Here is a 7,758-nt window from a genome sequence, read left to right as displayed (position 1 = left end):
AAATGAATGGACTAGACTAATGTCTCAACTGTGGGAAATTACCCATTGATAATTCACAAATTATTTCAGAAGATGAGATCAATCATCATTTTAAAAATTGAGAAAAGAGCTCCCAAAATAATGACATTTCTTCTTTAAGTGTTTTAAATTACAATAGAATCCCTGGTGTGAGGTACAGTGGGTTAAGCTGTGGCCTGCAATGTTGGCATCCCATATGGGCATATTTGAGTCTTGGTTACTCTTCCAATCCAGTTCCTGGATAATGTGCCTGGGAAAGCAATGGATGGTGGCCCAAGCTGAACCACCCTGGCAATTGCAGCCATTTCCACTATGAACCACTGGATGGAAGATTTTGTTCTCTCTCTCTCTCTCCCCTCCCCCTAAGTCCCCCTTTTTCTCTCTCTGCCTTTAAAATAAATAAAATAAACCTATGAAAATAATTAAAATAGAATGTGATATTTTTCCTACTTAAATATCTGTAATGAGAAGACATGGGTTCTATAACCACCATACAATTATTGGAACCAAAGAAGATGACAAAATTAGTGACCATTACCAAACACTTCTCACATTTGAATTTCTCAATTAATAGAATGTGAATTTGTCAAATTAAGAATTTAATAAGAAATCAGAATTTCACAGGGGTGTCATATGTATAGAGATGAGTTCTCATGTATACCCTCTCTTCTCAAAGAATCTATCTATACAAAGAATATATGGTTAACCCTTCTTGTTTCCTAATGGAGGGTTGAAAAATCCTGTGGAAAATGTAGCCATACCTTTCCATGATATTATCAATATAGAACCATGGAAGGGGGAGGAGGCAAGATGGCAGAATAGGAAGGAGCACACTGATAGTCCGGGGAGAGACAGTTTAATAAAAGTGGAGATACTGCAGGTTCAAGGAAGAGTAGGGGAAGAAACAGCAGAAGAAACTCTACTGGAACGAGTGATTCACAGTGGACCTGCGTGGAGTGCATGGGAGCCCACAGTTCGGGACACCAGCAGCAGACTCAACACACCAGCACTGGAATGCGAGGTGAGCCGAACCTCAATAGACCGAGACACCGTCAGGCAAGTGGAGAGAGGAGACTAGAGGGAATGACCCCGGGGGGAAAAGTTCACCAGGCTAACTAGAAGAGAGAGAGAGAGAGAGAAAGTCACTGATACAGACACGGGTTTCTCTCTCTCCGCTCACCTCTCAAAGGCGAGCAAGACAAAGAGCAGGTGCCATCTTGGACATACGTCATAAGCAGAGCGACCTCAGGTCTGCACTGGCCCTGAGCCTAGCAGAAAAACCTGACTGTGGCAGGGGCAAATTAACAGATTAGGACAAGTAAATTTGTGGTGCTACTGAACAGAGACTGTGAAAAAAGAGATGGTGGGGGAGAGAACTCACGGAATTCACGTGAGTACTCTCCAGAGATGCTACAATTCCGTAACTTTGGCAACCCAGTGGGAGACTGAAGGAGAATCTGAGCCCACTCTGAGGGCAGAACAGATTCCCTGTGTGGTCCTTGGGAAAGAGCTTCCAATCTCTGACTCCTGTGGGTATATCATTTGCCTGCTAACGACCTCCAACTTTGTTCAGCTGTGCGGAATTACTTCCCTTTTGAATCAAAAAAAGAAAGAAACAGAGAGAGAGAGAGATCTACCACACCTAGCCTGGGAGTGTCACCTTTGGCACACCAAACAGAGCTCTCAGGCCACACCCATCTCAAGCCTCTAAGGCTCCATCAAAAACAGACAGTGCACTTAATCCAGAGTCATAGTATAACAAGAAAAAGCACCACAGTGAAGAAACCAAATATCTCCAATATGCCAAATAACAAATGCAAAAACCGAGGTAATAAAAACAAGGAAGTCACTATGATGACCCCAAATGAAAAAAAAACACCCCAATTCAAGATTATGAAGATGATGACATAGAAGAAATGCTAGAAGCAGATCTCAAAAAATTGATAAGAACATTAAGAAGTTCACAAAAACAAATTCTTAAACTACAGAAATCCTTAATGGACAAGATAGAAAATCTCTCTCGTGAAAATGAAATATTAAGGAGGAATCAAAATGAAATGAAACAACTAGTACAACAGGAAACTGTGATAGTGATGAGAAATCATAACGAAGTGAAGAATTCAATAGATCAAATGAAAAACAGAATAGAGAGCCTTACAAACAGAATGGGTGAAGCAGAAGAGAGAATATCAGACTTAGAAGACAGAGAACAGGAAAGGATACAGTCAGACCAAAGAAAAGAAGAGGAAATTAGAAATCTAAAACATATTGTTGGGAATCTGCAGGATACTATTAAAAAACCCAACATTCGGGTTCTAGGAGTTCCTGAAGGGATGGAGAGGGAGAAAGGATTAGAAGGCCTTTTAGTGAGATATTAGCAGAAAATTTCCCAGGTTTGGAGGACAGAGAAATCCTAGTACAGGAAGCTCACAGAACCCCTAATAAACACGACCAAAAGAGATCCTCACCACAACACATTGTAATTAAACTCTCCACAGTGAAACATAAAGAAAAGATCCTAAAATGTGCAAGAGAGAAATGTCAGATTACTCTCAGAGGATCTCCAATCAGACTCACAGCTGACTTCTCATCAGAAACCCTACAAGCTAGAAAGGAATGGCGAGATATAGCCCAGGTACTAAGAGAGAAAAACTGCCAGCCCAGAATATTATATCCTGCAAAGCTATCATTTGTGAATGAAGGTGAAATAAAGACTTTTCATAGCAAACAGAAATTGAAAGAATTTGTTGCAACTCATGCAGCCCTGCAAAAGATGCTTAAAGATGTGTTACACACAGAAACACAGAAACAAGGTCATCAATATGATAGAAGATAAAGGAAGGAAACCAAGGAAGGAAACCTGGCAGCAAAAGATCACAGGGAATTCAAAGCATATATTAGAACGTATCTTTGGCAAATGGCAGGGCAAAGTTATGACTTATCAATAGTCACATTGAACGTTAATGGCCTGAACTGTCCAGTTAAAAGACACAGATTGGCTGATTGTGTTAAGGAACAAAACCCATCTATTTGCTGCTTACAAGAAACACATCTTTCCACAAAGATCCATACAGACTGAAAGTGAAAGGCTGGAAAAAGATATACCATGCCAACAGAAAAGAAAAAAGAGCGGGCATAGCCATCTTAATATCGGACAACATAAACTTTACCACAAAAACTGTTAAGAGAGACAAAGAGGGACACTCTATAATGATTAAGGGATCAATTCAACAGGAAGACATAACAATTATCAATGTATATACACCTAACTACAGGGCACTGGTTTATCTAAAAGGTTTGTTAAGAGACTTAAATGGAGACTTAGACCCCAATACCATAGTACAGGGGACTTCAATACTCCACTCTCAGAAATAGATCAATAGGACAGAAGATCAACAAGGATACAGTAGATTTAAATGACACTATAGCCCCAATGTATCTAACAGATATATACAGAACTTTCAATCCTACAGCTAAAGATTTTACATTCTTCTCAGCAGTACATGGAATCTTCTCTAGGATTGACCACATACTAGGAACATAAAGCAAATCTCAGCAAATTCAAAAGAATTAGAATCATACCATGCAGCTTCTCAGACCAAAAGGAATGAAGTTGGAAATTGGCAACTCAGGAATCCCTAGAGCATACGCAAACACATGGAGATTGAACAACATGCTCCTGAATGAACAATGGGTCATAGAAGAAATTAAAAGAGAAATCAAAAATTTTCTGGAAGTAAATGAGGATAACAGCACAACATACGAAAACTTATGGGACGCAACAAAAGCAGTGTTAAGAGGAAAGTTTATATCAATAGGTGCCTACATCAAGAAATTGGAAAGGCACCAAATAGATGAGCTTTCAATTCACCTCAAGGATCTAGAAAACCTACAGCAAACCAGACCCAAATCTAGTAGGAGAAGAGAAATAATTAAAATCAGAGAAGAAATCAACAGGATTGAATCAAAAAAACGTTCCAAAAAATCAGCCAAATGAGGAGCTGGTGTTTTGAAAAAATAAACAAAATTGACACCCCATTGGCCCAACTAACTAAAAAAAGAAGAGAAAAGACCCAAATCAATAAAATCAGAGATGAAAAAGGAAATGTAACAACAGACACCGCAGAAATAAAAAGAATCATCAGAAATTACTACAAGGACTTGTATGCCAGCAAACAGGGAAACCTATCAGAAATGGATAGATTCCTGGACACATGCAACCTACCTAAATTGAACCAGGAAGACATCGAAAACCTAAACAGACCCATAACTGAGACAGAAATTGAAACAGTAATAAAGGCCCTCCCAACAAAGAAAAGCCCAGGACCAGATGGATTCACTGCTGAATTCTACAAGACATTTAAAGAAGAACTGACTCCAATTCTTCTCAAACTATTCAGAACAATCGAAAAAGAGGGAGTCCTCCCAAATTCTTTCTATGAAGCCAGCATCACCTTAATTCCTAAGCCGGAAAAAGATGCAGCATTCAAAGAAAATTACACACCAATATCCCTGATGAACATAGATGCAAAAATCCTCAATAAAATTCTGGCCAAGAGAATGCAACAACACATCAGAAAGATCATCCACCCAGACCAAGTGGGATTTATCTCTGGTATGCAGGGATGGTTTAATGTGCGCAAAACAATCAATGTGATTCACCACATTAACAGACTGCAGAAGAAAAACCATATGATTCTCTCAATAGATGCAGAGAAAGCATTTGATAAAATACAACACCCTTTCATGATGAAAACTCTAAGGAAACTGGGTTTGGAAGGAACATTCCTCAATATAATCAAAGCAATCTATGAAAAACCCACAGCCAACATCCTATTGAATGGGTTAAAGTTGGAAGCATTTCCACTGAGATCTGGGACCAGACAGGGATGCCCACTCTCACCACTGCTATTCAATATAGTTCTGGAAGTTCTAGCCAGAGCTATTAGGCAAGAAAAAGAAATTAAAGGGATACAAATTGGGAAGGAAGAACTCAAGCTATCCCTCTTTGCAGATGATATGATTCTTTATTTAGGGGACCCAAAGAACTCTACTAAGAGACTATTGGAACTCATAGAAGAGTTTGGCAAAGTGGCAGGGTATAAAATCAATGCACAAAAATCAACAGCCTTTGTATACACAGGCAATGCCACAGCTGAGGAAGAACTTCTAAGATCAATCCCATTCACAATAGCTACAAAAACAATCAAATACCTTGGAATAAACTTAACCAAGGACGTTAAAGATCTCTACGATGAAAATTACAAAACCTTAAAGAAAGAAATAGAAAGGATACCAAGAAATGGAAAAATCTTCCATGCTCATGGATTGGAAGAATCAATATCATCAAAATGTCCATTCTCCCAAAAGCAATTTATACATTCAATGCTATTCCAATGAAGATACTGAAGACCTTCTTCTCAGATCTGGAAAAAATGATGCTGAAATTTATATGGAGACACAGAAGACCTCGAATAGCTAAAGCAATCTTGTACAACAAAAACAAAGCCGGAGGCATCACAATACCAGATTTCAGGACATACTACAGGGCAGTTGTAATCAAAACAGCATGGTACTGGTACAGAAACAGATGGATAGACCAATGGAACAGAATTGAAACACCAGAAATGAATTCAAACATCAACAGACAACTCACATTTGATCAAGGATCCAACACCAATCCCTGGGGTAAGGACAGTCTATTCAATAAATGGTGCTGGGAAAATTGGATTTCCACATGCAGATTCATGAAGTAAGACCCCTACCTTTCACCTTACACAAAAATTCACTCAACATAGATTCAAGACTTAAATCTTCGACCTGACACCATGAAATTATTAGAGAGCATTGGAAAAACCCTGCAAGATATAGGTACCGGCAATGACTTCTTGGAAAACATCCCAGAAGCATAGGCAGTCAAAGCCAAAATTAACATTTGGGATTGCATCAAATTGAGAAGTTTCTGTACTTCAAAAGAAACAGTCAAGAAAGTAAAGAGACAACCGACAGAATGGGAAAATATATTTGCAAACTACGCAACTGATAAAAGGCTGATAACCAGAATCTACAAAGAAATCAAGAAACTCCATAACAACAAAACAAACAACCCATGTAAGAGATGGGCCAAGGACCTCAATAGACATTTTACAAAAGAGGAAATCCAAATGGCCAACAGGCACATGAAAAAATGTTCAAGATCACTAGCAATCAGGGAAATGCAAATCAAAACCACAATGAGGTTTCACCTCACCCCAGTTAGAATGGCTCACATGGAGAAATCTACCAACAACAGATGCTGGTGAGGATGTGGGGAAAAAGGGACACTAACCCACTGTTGGTGGGAATGCAAATTGGTTAAGCCACTATGGAAGTCAGTTTGGAGATTCCTCAGAAACCTGAATATAACCCTACCATTCAACCCAGCCATCCCACTCCTTGGAATTTACCCAAAGGAAATTAAATTGGCAAACAAACAAGCTGTCTGTACATTAATGTTTATTGCAGCTCAATTCACAATAGCTAAGACCTGGAACCAACCTAAATGCCCATGAATGTTAGACTGGATAAAGAAATTATGGGACATGTACTCTATAGAATACTATACAGCAGTCAAAAGCAATGAAACCCGGTCATTTGCAACAAGATGGAGGAATTTGGAAAACATTATGCTGAGTGAATTAAGCCAGTCCCAAAGGGACAAATGTCATATGTTCTCCCTGATCAGTGACAACTAACTGAGCACCAAAGGGGAAACTTGTTGAAGTGAAATGGACACTATGAGAAACAGTGACTTGATCAGCTCTTGTCCTGACGGTTGATGTACAATGTAATACTTTATCCATTTTAGTATTTTTTTTTATTCTAGTAATATTGGTTGAACTCTGTAATTAACACACAATTATTCTTAGGTGTTTAAATTTTAACTGAAAAGTGATCCCCATTAGGAATTTGGAAAACATTATGTTGAGTGAAATAAGCCAATCCCAAAGGGACAAATACCACTTGTTCTCCTTGATAGGTGACAACTAACTGAGCACCAAAAAGGAAACATGTTAAAGTGAAATGAACAGTATGAGAAACGGTGCCTTGATCAGCCCTCACCCTGACTGTTGATGAACAGCTTAATATGTTATTCCTCTTAGTATTTTTGTTTGTTTGTTCTACTTAATACTTTTGGTTGAATACTGTAATCAATACACAATTTTTCTTAAGTGCTGAAACTTAACTGAAAAGTGATTGCTGTTAAATATAAGAGTGGAAATAAGAGAGGGAAGAGATGTGCAATTCGGGACATGCTCAAGCTGACTTACCTCAAACGGTAGAGTTAGAAACATACCAGGGGATTCGAATTCAATCCCATCGAGGTGGCATGTACCAATGCCATCTCACTAGTCCCAGTGATCAATTTCTGTTCACAATTGAACATGATGATAGGACTAAGAACCAAAGGGATCACATTAACAAGAATAGTGTCTGCAAATACTAGCTGATAGAATCAAAAAGGGAGAGAATGATCCAACATGGGAAGTGAGATACACAGCAGACCCATAGAATGGCAAATGTTCTAAACAGCACTCTCACCTCAGAATCAGCCCTTAAGGCATGCGGATCTGGCTGAAATGCCCATGAGAGTATTTCAGGCATGGAAAGCCAAGACACTCTGGGGCGGGGGAACCTAAATGAAAGATCTCCACGAGTGAGATCCCAGTGGAAAGAATGGGTCATCAAAGAAGGAGGTAC

The sequence above is a fragment of the Oryctolagus cuniculus genome, unplaced genomic scaffold (assembly GCF_051225735.1).
Source record: "Oryctolagus cuniculus isolate XC-2025 breed Fujian yellow rabbit unplaced genomic scaffold, ASM5122573v1 ptg000055l, whole genome shotgun sequence".
Taxonomy (NCBI): domain Eukaryota; kingdom Metazoa; phylum Chordata; class Mammalia; order Lagomorpha; family Leporidae; genus Oryctolagus; species Oryctolagus cuniculus.
This window is presented reverse-complemented; position numbering follows the sequence as displayed.